Genomic DNA, 13,530 nt, shown 5'->3' on the forward strand with positions numbered 1-13,530 from the left:
GATGGTGTAGGCAAAGATGGAGGAGGGCAGGTTAAAAAACTGGAAATAATGGGTTATTGTATAATATAAAACCATACATATAGGAGTTGGTGCCAACATCTGGAGGGGTTTGAATGCCAGAGTCAATAGTTAATCTTTCATCATGAATCAGTGGGGAGACATTGACATTTTTTTAGTAGAGGTGTAGTACATTAGGAAGATGATTTAGGGGGCATGTAGAATAGTTCAAAAGAGAATAGGCTGCATACGGAAAGACCCTTTGGAAGGCAATTAAAGTAGTCTAAGTAAAAAAAAAAAGAAAGAAAAAGAAAAATCTGAGGGGTTAGGTACAATGGAATGAGAGTATGGGACAAAAGTAGAATCAAGCAAATTTGGAGAGTGATCCTAACTTAGATGTGTGGGGATAGGGAAAGGGAAAAGTCAAAGATGACTCCAAGAAGAGGTGATCTGTACCTTGCTTTTAAGGTTCCTGCTCATTTATATATTCAATCCCATCCCCTCCTCTTCCCTCCACAATCTTTTCCCCTCAATCATCTACTCTCTTTAATTTTTTTAAATGATAAATATTTTTATTTAACGTTTTCAATTCCAAATTTTCTCCCTCCTTCACTCCCTCCCCTCCCCTCTTTCTGAGTTTGTAGGCAATTAGATATAGGTTGTATATGTCCAATTATGGACATGTATATGTCCAATTATGGACATAACCATATTAGTCATTTTGTATGAGAAAACTTGAATAAAAGAAAAAATTAAAGAAAGTGAAAAATAACATGCTTCAGTCTGTGTTCAATCAATATCAGTTCTTTTTTGGAGATGTTTACTATGCTTCATCATTAGTCCTTTGGGATTGTCTTAAATCACTGTATTGCTTAGAATAGTAAAGTCATTCACATTTCTTCATCAAACAATATTGCTGTCTCTTTGCACAGTGTTCTCTTGGTTCTGCTCACTTCACTATATATCAGTTCATACATGTCTTTCCAGGCCTTTCTGAAGTCATCCTGCTTGTCATTTCTTATAGCACAATAACATTCCATCATCATCATATACCACAGCTTGTTGAGCCATTCCCCAATGGATGGGCATTCTTTTAATTTCCAATTCTTAGCCACCACAAAAAAGCTGCTATAAATATTTTTGTACAAATAGGTCTTTTCTCTTTTTGGGGACATCTTTGGGATATAAACCTAGCAGTGGTATTGCTGGATCAAAGTTCTATAGCCCTTTGGACAATAGTTCCAAATTGTTCTCCAGAATGGTTGATCTTTTCACAACTCCACCAACAGTGGATTAGCATCCCACATCTATTCTCTCTTTCATGACCTTTCTATAATTCCCTCTCTATTCAATCTATTCTCTTACCTTACTAGTATATGCAGTTCTCATCCCAAAGAAGTTGCTTTTGATCCTCTGACCCCCTAAACAATTATTAACTCAAAAGGATGTGTCAATCTAATCCACCATCCTAGTACCTTTTAAACCATAGTAACCCATCCTGGCCACTAGATGGCTCAGTGGAGAGGGCACTGAGCCTGGAGTTAGGAAGACCTGAATTCAAATCCAGCTTCAGACACTCACTAACTGTGTGACCCTATGAAAGTCACTTAACCTCTCTTTGCCTTAATCCACAGGAGAAGGAAATGGCAAATCATTCCAGTATCTTTGCCCAGAAAACCCCATGGACAGTATTGGCATGCTATGGTCCACAGGATCATAAAGAGTTGGACACAACTAAACAACAGTCTCACCCTGAACCTCATTTTCCTATTTGTGTTGTCACCCTTCCCCTTGATCCCCACTTCAATGTAAACCTCCTGAGTGTAAAGACTCTCTTTGCTTCTGATTTTGTAGTTCCAGAATTTAGCACATATTATTGATTCATTTATTCATTAAATTCTCCTGCTCTTATGGCTTCCACTTAACTCTTTCCTCACTCAGTAAAAATTGCTGATGACACTTTGCATATCTACCATAATACTGAAATAGCACTCTCTAAAATTAAATTCCAAGGTCATTTTGGGAGGTGGGGGGTTTCCTATTTTCCTTGTAGCATTTTAGGGCATGACCCACCAACTCCTTTAAAAAAAAATACTCTTATAATTATTCATTCTCTTCCCCTTGGCTTCCATCATACTATCCTCTCATGCTTCCCCTACCCCTACAACAGTACCTTTTTTGTCTTTTTGTAAACTCCTTATCTTCTCCCTATTCCTCACACATTGAGGTGTCCCTTAAGGTTCCTTTCTAAACACTCTTCTCTATCTACAATCTCTCTTTTGATGAGTTTATCTACTCCCATAGATTCAATTATCACCTCTAAGCAGATGATTCTCAGATGATGTCAACAAACAACAAAACAGTGGGATTTTGTGCTGTACTCTCAGAGACCATTCATTGTTATGTTTATGAAGGTGTGGTCTTTTAAAGAAAAAAAAATCTGTAAAAACCTGCTTGTTTCCTTTGTCATTCCCATGGCATTTTTTTATAGAGATGAGAATGTTGGTATACATGTAAGTAGTCAGTAATTGATTCTAATTCATCTTTGGGGTTAATTATACCATTAGTGATTTTTTTTAACATTCTTTTTTGTATCATCTGCCCTTTACTTCCTTTCACTTGGTGACCTTATTAGCTCTCAGGGACTTAATATTCATCTTGATGCTAATGATGCCTAGATCCATCTATCTGATTGTCTGAGTTTCTCCTTGGATACCAAGTCTTTCACTACCAACTACCTATTGGACATTTATGATTGGATGTCCCATAGACATTGTAAACTGTAGACATCCAAAAAGAACTCATTTTTCCTACAAAACTCACCTGTCTTCTGATCTTTCCTATGAACTATGAAGAGCGCCATCTTCTTCCACTTCCTCAGGTTTATGACATCAATAATTCCTTGATTTCATATTCTTTCTCATCAATCAGTTGCCAAAGCTTGATGTTTCTACCTTTAAAATATCTCCAGGGGCAGCGAGGTGGTACAGGGGATAGAGCACTGGCCCTGAAGTCAGGAGGACCCAAGTTCAAATCCGTCCTCAGTCGCTTGACACTTACTAGCTGTGTGACCCTGGGCAAGTCACTTAACCCCAATTGCCTCACCCCCCAAAAAATCTCCAGTATGTTTCCTTCTCTCCATTTTTAAATGACCATCCTCATTTTTGCTTTGATCACTTTTAGCCTGTACTATTATAATAGCCCTTTACACAGCTTGTGTAAATTTCCTAAAATTCAGATCTATCCATTTCACATCCCCTACTCAATAGACTCTAGTATGTATCATCTCTAAAATAAAATTTAAACTCCTATGATGGCAGTATACCATTTGACCTTACTTTACCTTTCTAGCTTTATTTAAAAATTATTCTATTTTACATACTCTATGATTCAGCCAAATTGGCTATTCACTTTTCTTCTTTCATAATACTCATCTTCCATCTCCATGCCTTTGTACTGACTTTCCAACATGACTGGAATGTCTTTTCTCACTCTACCTTTAAAAATACCTAATTTCCATTAAGACTCATATCAAACATTGTCTTCACCATGAAGTCTTCCCTGATCCACTCCAGCTGCTGACATCTTACTACTTAAATTACCTTAAATCTACTTTGTATGTATTTTATATGATCCTATACCAAGGAGTCAGATTGTTCGGACTCTTGCAGATTGTTGACATTTTCAAAGCAACATTTATACCTTGGAAATCTACAAATGCTAGAAATCAGGGCTCAGTGATCTTGTTCATTGTCTAGTCTTAGGAAAGTGATGAAGAAAGTCTCAATCATGTAAATTCAACTCAAAATTATATTCCATACACATTTTTGGAAAGCCTGTTTTTAAACATTTACCAGCATGCTTGTCTATACATGTGCACATTCATCTCCCCTGATTGAATGTGAACTCCACAAGGACAGATACTGTTTTCACTTTTGTCTTTTTATCCATATCACCTGATACATTGTTCAAATGATAAAGCTGATTGCTCTCAAAATTACCTTGCTTCCAGCATGAAGCATGTATGTATATGTGTGTGCATGTATGCACATGCACATGTGTGCTTGGTTAAGCCCAAACAAGCCTTCCTATGTGTCATCTCCCCTCATAAGGAAACAAAATTGGCAGAGCAAATATAGTGCATCCACCCTCAATAATCAATGTGAAACTAAATTGCTAAAGAGACACTGACAAATTTATTCCATTTTGGAACTACTTGTAGTCCTCTTTTTTCTAGTTTTTTGTACAAATGCTCATTAGATGATCTTAATTGCATCACACATCAAATGTTCTAAAAAGTTCTTTTCCCCCAGTGCTGTTTTTAACAGTTGTCTGATCTGATACTATTCTAATCTTCAGTCATGTTCATCTCCAATGTTCTGCAAACAAAAATGTATTCTTCATGACAGGTGTTGTCCTTCCTTGGCTGCCATGTCTCTCTACTTGGCAAGAAAATCAAGTCTATATTGTGTGAGAAAATCTAGGGGTTCTTTTGGTTACCTTATTGTAGAAATTGCTTTATATCATTTAACATGTTATAAGAAATGGAGATAACCAAAGTCAATATCTTTACTTTTGTCTGTTTCTCTTTTTTTTCAAAACCAACAGTTAGTTAAAATAGTGTGAATTAGAGCTGAAATTAATAGAAGAAGTGCCTTCTCATTATCAGTCTCTCCCCACACCCACCCCCTCACCATCCTAATTTGGTGTTGACTTTGACCTTTGCTTTAACTAGGTGATGGTCAGGCTGCCTACAGACAGCTGGTTTGGAAATGAATCTCACATCAGTTAGCAGCTGCTTTCAATCTGTTAAGGTGTTGTTTAGTTGTTTCAGTCAACGACTCCATTTGGGCTTTTCTTGGCAAAGATACTGGACTAGTTTGCCATTTCCTTCTCCAATGTTAATATAGAGGCGATTTCATTTTCTGACATGTTGTTTGGTGCCTATGCCTTCTAATTCTCCTTGAAAAAATAAAAATATAGTCGGGGCAGCTAGGTGGTGCAGTGGATAAAGCACTGGTGCTGGATTCAGGAGGACCTGAGTTCAAATCCAGCCTCAGACACTTGACACTTACTAGCTGTGTGACCCTGGGAAAGTCACTTAACCTTCATTGCCCCCCCCAAAAGAGGCAGTCCATTATTCTTTAATTTCTTATGAAGTAAAAATATGAAATTATGTATTAAGATTTTTTTTTTGCTTTCTGGCTTTGTGCCTACCTTCACATTGAAGATAATAAAGATTAAGGTACAGGTTAATTTGGTTTGTAAGTTCTTGTCGAGTTCTTCATTGAATTTCCCTACTTCATTATCTACAATTACTAGAACTCCAACATGGCTAAAACTGGACTTCTCTTCCTCATTGTCCCTTTCCTGACTTCTTTATTCCAGTTAATCACACTACCTACTACTTTCTAATATTTTAGGGGGCCACAGGAGGTAGGAGGTGGAGTCACTTAGAAGTGAAATAATGTGAAAAAGAGCATCAATAAAACATTTTTAAAAATTAAAAAGATCTAACTTGGACTTGGCTTTACCTCCTCCAGTCTTCCTCCCACATTAAGATAACCTCTCCCTCCTCAAAATTCTCCTATCAATTTCACTAAGCTTTTTATTTGCAATTACCTCACTTTCCTCTGTATTATAGGTTTTTCTGTCTTGCCCCATTAGATTGTAAACATCACAACTGGTTGGTTTTTTGTTTTTGGCTTTTGAATTAATTATTTAAGTATCACAAAGCCACAGCCTCAAACAGCATACAGTTAAATGAGTGTTACAGGAAAGTGTTTTTCCATTCACACCATACCTTAAGACCGGGCTGCCATTGAATGTTTGCATCATCCAAATTTGGCTTTCATTTATACTTCAAAAAGTTGTTATTTCAATTTCCTATGACTTGGGCTTTGAAATGCATATATCCCCAAAATTTGCAAGGATGGGAAATGAGGAGGTGGTAGCATTGAAAAGACGTAGTAGGGGGTCAATTCTTTTATTCTTATTCTTTTTTCATTGTCTGTCTTTCTTCCTCTTCCCTATTTTGCCTCCCAAAGAAGCTAGCCAAGGGTACATTTTTTCCACTACTTTTGCCCAGTGGAAAAAAAAAGATGGGGGCTCTGAAAGAATGGTGCCATGTCTGGGATCCTGCTGGTTCCCACCCTATTGAGACCCTGTCTCACCCACGCTAATGGCACTCTATAACCTTACTTCCAGAGTCTTTATTGTTCTTTTTTTATATCTTGGAAAAATTGGGTGCTAGGAAGTAAGTACACCCCCAGAATCCTGGATTTACCCAATCAGGCCTTACTCAGCAGCTCCATGTCTCAATGACCCTGGCAGAATGACATGGGTCATATTTTCACATGGATGAACTGTTCTTGAACAATTTCTCCAGTGTCTGAGGCACAAACAGTCTTTTCTTCAATATCAGGCATGCATGTCTTCTCCGCCCCTCGCTTTTTAACAAACATATGTATTGTGGCCAGTAGAAGAGAAGACATTCCATTCCCCCTTAATGTTTGAGTTTCTTCACCCCCTTCCCTTTTCCTTGCCCCCTTTTCTGCCTTTCTTGATATCTCAGGATAACGATGAAATGCAGGACCTATATTCACATCTGTTTTTCTTGGAGATGTCCCTTCACTGCAAGCCTCCTCTGGGATAGGCTGGGATGGTTGATTTATTTTCCTGCACTTGTTCCCATTTAGGAATGAGGGGAGAAGTAACATCATATATCATTTCCATCTGGGCACTTGAGTAAACAGAGGATCCACATCAATGTTTGGATCATAGGACTTAGAGATGGCAGAGGCCTTATGAACCATCTAATTCAACGCCCCCAGTTTTCAGATGATTCAGCTGAGACCAAGAGATGTGAGGTGATTTGCCCATTGTCATCCAGAGCCAGAGTTTGAACTTCTGTCTTCTGAATCTAAAAATACCTCTTTTCTGACTCTTTCACATAGTTCTTTCTTAGACATACAGATGCCCCTGGGGTGGGGGTGGGATGTCATGCTTTTCCATGGGGCTATGTATTTTGAGTCTAGGACTATCTCAGGGTACTCAATTTGTATCCAGAAGTGTGCTGATAAATAACAACTAGTTGGGGTGAGGGAGAAAAGGAGGAAGAATATAGGCAAGATACACTTTTAACTTCAATCTGTATTATCACATTCTCTCCACCACTTTCTTAAGTCTAGATAATCACCCCCCAAAAAAACCCTAATAAATCAAGCTCTGATTTTTAGCACTTGTCACTTTCCAAGGTAGAAATGGACACTTGAAAAATTCCTAGTTATTTTTTGCAAACTCATACAAGCTGGCTCCAACACACCCTGGACACACTTACAAGTAACCATAGAACTAATTTATCCTTTTCTTGAAAAGAATCATCCAGTGATCCTCATTCCTATGAATCTCTGCATGAAACCAAAGAATTTTGTTATATTTAACATATTAGGGTATTAGGCTTGGAGTAATAAAAACCTGAGGTCAAATTTAGTCTGCCTCTTACTTGCTAGCTATGTGGTCCAGAGTAAGTCACCTAACTTCCGTGGGCACCAGGTAAACTCTTGGGGCTTACTAAGTCAAAAATGGATATGTCGGGGCAGCTAGGTGGCGCAGTGGATAGAGCACCGGCCCTGCAGGAGAACCTGAGTTCAAATCCGGCCTCAGACACTTAACACTTACTAGCTGTGTGACCCTGGGCAAGTCACTTAGCCCCAATTGCCTCACTAAAAAAAAAAAAAAAATGGATATGTCACCTCTGCTAGTAGAGTGGGTTCTCACATAACAAATTCTCCATTCTGACAAAATTACAGTTCTTTTGTGTTCATTTGTATTTAACAATTATAGAAGAGATAGAAAGAATACCTGGACAAAATGTCGAGATGGCAGTTCCATCAGCCTCTTTGCTATGTTACTTTGATAAATTATTTTAATCTTAAAAAAAAAAAAATTAAGACTGGGCATTCCCATCTCACCCCAACTGGAAATGCAAGAGCTATTCACATGCTTGATCCCCTCTACTGATGGGCATAGAAACTTTGATTTGTTCCATTTCCAACCAGGGCCAGTTCATCCCTCCTTAGGTAAGCTTATCCCCCCTCCCCTTTTCCCAGGCACTCATCTTATTGGTACTGAACTTAGTTTGGGCATCTGATCATTGTAGCCCATTGCACTCCCAAAGAGATCCTTGAGCCTCAGCCTTCTCCCCCACAAGCAAATCTTGTGCCACTCTACCCAGCCACCTATTCCATTCACATATCAAAAGCCAAATAATTCACAATCTTTTAGAAAGGTCTCCTTCAAGCAAAAAATCCCATGTAAAAAATAAATTCGGGTGCAGCTAGGTGGCACAGTGAATAAAACACTGGCCCTGGATTCAGGAGGACCTGAGTTCAAATCAGACCTCAGACACTTGACACTTACTAGCTGTGTATCCCTGGGCAAGTCACTTAACCATCATTTCCCTGCAAAAAATAAACAGATAGATAGATAAATGAAGGAATGAACAAACAAATAAATGGACAGAGAGAGATGAGTTTGAAATTTAAAAATAAGTTCAATGTATTAACATGAATTTCTCTGACAAAACGACAAAACAAAAATCTCTGTGTCGTTACCATATTTCAATATACTATTTGTCAATTTTGACCAGATTCTACTTCCGATATCACAGAATCACAGATATCAGAGTTGGAAGGAACTTCAGAAGATCTCTACTACATTTCAACTAACTCTCTCAATCTTAGTTTCCTCATCTATGAAATGAGGATAATAATAGCACCCTACCTTATGGGGTTTTATGAGAACCAAACAAGATAACAGGTAAAATGCTTTATAAGCCTTAAAGTACTTTATAAATTCTAGCTTTTTTATTATTCTGTTCCTTTATGAGTCAGTGACATATGTGTGTATGCATAAACCATAGTGGTATGGCTCATAACAGCTAAGAAATGGATAAGATCCAGAATTAGAAAGATGTTATAATCTACAGCAATCAGGCCATACCTTGAATGGATTACTATGTTCAGTTCTGGGTACTACATTTAATACTAACATTAACAAGATAAAATACATCCACAAGAAAAAAAAAACACCATGATGAGAGGATTACAGAATATACCACATAAGGACAGCTTGAGAGAACTGGGAATGTTTAATATGAAAAAGAAACCTTGGTAAATGGGTATGTGGAGAGGTGTATGATAGCAAACCAAACATTTATTTGCAAACCTACCATAGGGGAAAAGGGAGAGAATTATTCTACTTAGCTGCCAAACTAGGAGCAGTGGGTGGGAAGCACAGAGAGACATATTTAGGTTTGATTTAAGAAAAATTTCCTTCCAAGTAGGACTATCCCAAAGTGGAATGGGCAGGCTGCCGGAGTATCACTGGAGGTCTTTGACCAGAGGCTGCATGTTGTCAAATGTCATTGATGTTGTCAAAGAGATTATTGTTCAGGTATGGATTAAACCAGCCATCCTGTGAAATCCCTTCCAACTCTGAAATTCTGGGGTCCTCTGTTCTTTGATCTGAAGGAAAAGGAAAATGCAGGATGTGTATTTCTGTCTGTGAGATAGAAAATATGGCAATGGGAAAACACATTACTGTGAGGATGATCAATCCTTCCCATAGGGCAATCAGGTGACAAATCACATGAGTTAAAGAGAAAGCTGTTCATCTCTGAAGAAGGGATTATTGAGAATAAAATCCAAGTATAGAGTGGAAGTAGACTCTCTGAAAAGTTTACTTCTTCCCCACATAGACATACTAAATGCAACAGAGCATTCTGTTTTCCTTCTGTCTGGTCTGCCCTTCCTTGGTTTAGGCATTGACATCAATGCTCAAATGATCCCAAAGAGATTTCCCCATCATCGGTTTTATGAGCTAGTCTGTGTGACTGCATTCCCGAACCTTGCTAGTGCTTCTAATATCAGGTGTGAGAAGGCAGAAAAGATCACATTCCCATTGGCTTAGGAAGGAAAGGTTTCCATGTGAGACTCTTTGCTGAATTCCTTGTCTGACAAATGAATGACTTTCTGACTCAGTTTTTTAAAAAAGGCATGGAAGCAACTAGTTCTTCCTTTTCCCAGTGATGCAGCATAATAATTGCCAAAGTTAAGATAGCCACTGTGCCCCAGGTGGCAGGGATGAATTTTTCATTATTCCCCCATAACTGAGGGCAATATTTATTTCAAAGAATTAAGTTCCTTACATTTTCCCAAAAAGAAAGTGTTTATTTTGAAGAAATTTGCAGGACCATGGAGAAGGCAAAGATGGGTTTTGACCCAGGTCTCCTTGCCTCTGAGTCCACCATTTTATTTACTATCCCATGAGTCACAAACGATTTTACTACAATACTGTAGTTCTATAATGTATTTGTGATCTCACTAATGTGGCCATTAGTGATACAGAACACATAAGGATACCTACAGATACAGTGTGATATGAAACACAACCTATCTATGCATCCCCATCCTGAAAAACTCAGGGGGTCTAACCAACATGCTTTGGACCTTCCTTTCTCCTAACATTATGAAGCTACTAGCTGTTCAGTTGTTTAGTTGTATCCTACTTTTTGTGACCTATGAACCATAGCACACCAATACTGTCCGTGAAATTTTCTTGGCAAAAATACTGAGGTGGTTTGCCATTCCTTCTCAGGGGATTGAGGCAAATAGAGGTTAAGTTATTTACCCATGGTCACACAGCTATTAAGACTCTAAGGGCAGATTTGAAGTCATATCTTCCTGACTCCAGGTCCAGCACTCTATCTACTGAGCCACCTAAGTGCCTCCAAGATAACTAATGGAAAATTTCAGTTATCCACAAAGAATTCCTCACTCTTCTCATATATCTAGCCCATTTCCTTTTACCATCATGTATTTATTCATGTATGCAGTACAGTGGATAGAGAACTGAACTTAAAGTCAGGAAGAGGGGCAGCTAGGTGGCATAGTGTATAAAGCACCAGCCCTGAATTCAAGAGAACCTGAGTTCAAATCTGGCCTTAAACACTTGACAGTTACTAGCTGTGTGACCCTGGGCAAGTTACTTAACCCTCATTGCCTTGCCCCCCACCCCAAAACAAAAAGTCAGGGAGAACTGAATTCAAATATGGCCTCAGACACTTACTACCTGTGTGACTGGGCAAGTCACAATCTCTATCTGCCTTGGTTTTCTCATCTGTGAAATGAAGATAATAATAGCACATATGCCCTCAGTGTTTTGTGAAGATAAAATGAGATCATATTTGTAAAGGACTTAGCACAGTGCCTGGTACATAATAAGTTTTTCATAAATTGTTGTTATTATTGTTACATACGTTTTACACTGTTTCTGTTACTGAATTCCTCTTTTATAGTGTTTCATCCTATTCCTAATCACTATCTGTACCTTTTCATTGCCCTGTGAGCAATCCTCAGTTTTAATTCTTCAGGGAGTATTGTGCTAAAAACCACAAATCCATGTAATATGAACAGAAAAATATTGATAATAAAAAGATGAATTTTTGTTTTGAAGACAAATCATTATAATACAAAAGAATACATCAATGTAAAGGGCTATGAAAAAAGTGTGAGGTCTGAGGAGGTAAAAGGTCATTAGTGCCAATGGTTTTAAAAAAAAAGGAAGACTTCATGGAGGAAGTGGCCTTTGGGATGAGCTATAAAAGAGGAATAAGCATTCATAAGAAGAGTGGTAGAAAGCTTATAAGATCATAGACCCTAGAAGTTATAGACCTGGAAGTCAACTCCATTGTTTTACAGATGAGGATACAGTCCCAGAGAAGTTTGGTGACAAATATGGTCCCACATAAAGTAAGTGTCTGAGGCAACATTCAAACTCAGGTGTTTGTGATTCCAAGACCACTGATCTATCCACTAAGCCTCAAGTATACTACAGGCATAGAAACAGAGAGATCAAAGCTGAAGAGGAGGAAAGTTGAAATAGGGGTAGAGGGTAAGTAAGCCAGTTTGACCACAGTGCTGGGAAGGGAGTAAGTAGTATAAGATAAGGTTGGGAAAGCAGGGTGTGGTAGCTAGAAAATGAAGGGAGGAGAGAGTATCTAGAAGTGGCAAATGTAGTCTCTGATTAATTAAGTTGGCATTAAACAGGATCGAGGAAGGAAGAACACCTCCTTTGCCACCCACATGGAGTTACAAAGAAAGGAGTGTAAGGTTGAGAGAGTTGGGTTTGGATGAGGTGTGCAGGAAACGAGATTTGTCCTGTGAGGTCTTAAAAGTAGGGGAAAAGGTATGACCTGAAACCTTGAACCCTCAGTCGATAGTTTGGTGTTTTAGGGACTACATGGGAATTTTGAGTATATATGGTAGGGGAGAAAATTAATTCTAAATTTATTGATTTGTATTTACATATCTATGTACATGTTCAATTCAATTCAGTAAACATTTATTAAGCAAAAAAAAATTAAAAAGAAAGAAGAGATTCTCTGCCCTCTTTATCCCCATATAGCCTTTTACTCCTTACCTTCCCATCTGGTCTCTAAAGAAAACATCCAATACCAAACTTGAGGTGAGTAAGTGAAAGAAGGGCCTTCTTGTTGAACACGTTCCAACCTACCAGACCAAACATTCTAACTTTTTTATCCCAATAGACCATAGACCGGACACCAATAGAAGGAAAATCTTACCTTCTGCAGAAGTCTTTTATGATCTCCCTTAATGCTAGTGTCTTCACTCTGTGGATTAGTTTCAATTTACCCTGTATAAATACCTTCTTTTCACATAGTTCTTTGCATATTGCCTCCCCATTTATTGAGGGTAGGGCCTTTTTTCCCCTTTCTTTTCTTTTCTTTTTCTTTTTTTGATAGAAACTTTATTAATAGACAAGGAGGCCAGTGAAGACGTTTACTTCTTCTTGGACACACCCACAGTGCGACCCCTACACCCTGTGGTCTTGGTGTGCTGGCCTCGGACTCGGAGACCCCAGAAGTGCTGAAGCCCACGATGTGCCCGAATCTTCTTCAATCACTCCAGATCCTCACAAAGCTTATTGTACAGACCGTTGGCCAGAACTTGGCTGTATTTTTCATCCTTTACATCCTTCTACCTGTTAAGGAACTAGTCTGGAATCTTGTATTGTCAAGGATTCTGCATGATGGTGATCACACGCTCCACCTCATCTTCAGTGAGCTCACCAGCCCTCTTGCTGAGGTCAATGTCTGCTTTTCTCAGTACTACATGGGCATATCTTTGACCCACACCCTTGATGGCTGTGATAGCAAAAGCTATTTTTTGCTTTCCATCAATGTTGGTGTTGAGCACTCTCAAAAGGTGTTGGAACTTCTCAGGGATTACAAGAGACATGGCTGCAACCGTGACATGAGAGCCTTCTCTGGAAGAGCTTCCCCCTTTCTTTATATCCCTGAAGCTTAGTGGAATGCCTGGCACATAGTAGGCTCTTAATAAAAGTTTGTTGACTTGACTTCAGATGGAAAGGATGCTGACTGTGTATCTGTTCATATATGCATGTATGGACATATACATACTTAAGTGTTTGAGTATGTGTAAGTTCATA

At 38.6% G+C, this 13,530-nt stretch overlaps 1 pseudogene; it reads right to left on the reverse strand.

Moving 5' to 3' along the window:
- Positions 1 to 12,860: 12,860 nt before the first annotated feature.
- LOC122743735 lies at positions 12,861 to 13,319 on the reverse strand (annotated as a pseudogene).
- Between the last annotated feature and the right edge of the window lie 211 nt (positions 13,320 to 13,530).

The sequence above is a fragment of the Dromiciops gliroides genome, chromosome 2, assembly GCF_019393635.1.
Source record: "Dromiciops gliroides isolate mDroGli1 chromosome 2, mDroGli1.pri, whole genome shotgun sequence".
In the NCBI taxonomy this organism is placed as follows: domain Eukaryota; kingdom Metazoa; phylum Chordata; class Mammalia; order Microbiotheria; family Microbiotheriidae; genus Dromiciops; species Dromiciops gliroides.